Here is a 555-nt window from a genome sequence, read left to right as displayed (position 1 = left end):
CAAAAAAAATCTAATCACAACCAGCGAGTTTGGACAGTCCAATTCAATATAAAATAAATTTGAGTAAAATTGTTTACTCCAGAAGATAATGGATGTATTTATAATAATATCATTTAAAAGTTAACTACTTTTAGTTGCGACTTACCGTTACTAGCTTATCAACATTGTATCTTGTCTTCTGTATAACGTCTTGAAATAGTTGTGTTCGTTGGTTGTCTTCAAAACGTCGTTCTTTGACCCCTTATAAACTATTAAGTAATTCGTATAGAGCTTATGGATATGCAAGTGGTGAGGAATTTGTAATAACATAAAAGAATGTACCACTAATATCAGAATTAAAAGAAATTAGAAAAATAAAACTTATGCACAAAAGTACAAAACATCTAACAACAGACACTTCTCCCCTAACTCTCGTGAGCAGACTTATTGAAGCTCATGACACGGTTCATATTCAAGATACATTTTAACATTATTTACACTCTTCTCCGACATTATTATTTACAAGTCACAGATAGGGAAACTGATGTCAGTCTCATAACTCTTATAAACTTTAAA

The sequence above is a fragment of the Limulus polyphemus genome, unplaced genomic scaffold (genome assembly GCF_000517525.1).
Source record: "Limulus polyphemus unplaced genomic scaffold, Limulus_polyphemus-2.1.2 Scaffold6753, whole genome shotgun sequence".
NCBI classification, from domain to species: Eukaryota; Metazoa; Arthropoda; class Merostomata; order Xiphosura; family Limulidae; genus Limulus; species Limulus polyphemus.
This window is presented reverse-complemented; position numbering follows the sequence as displayed.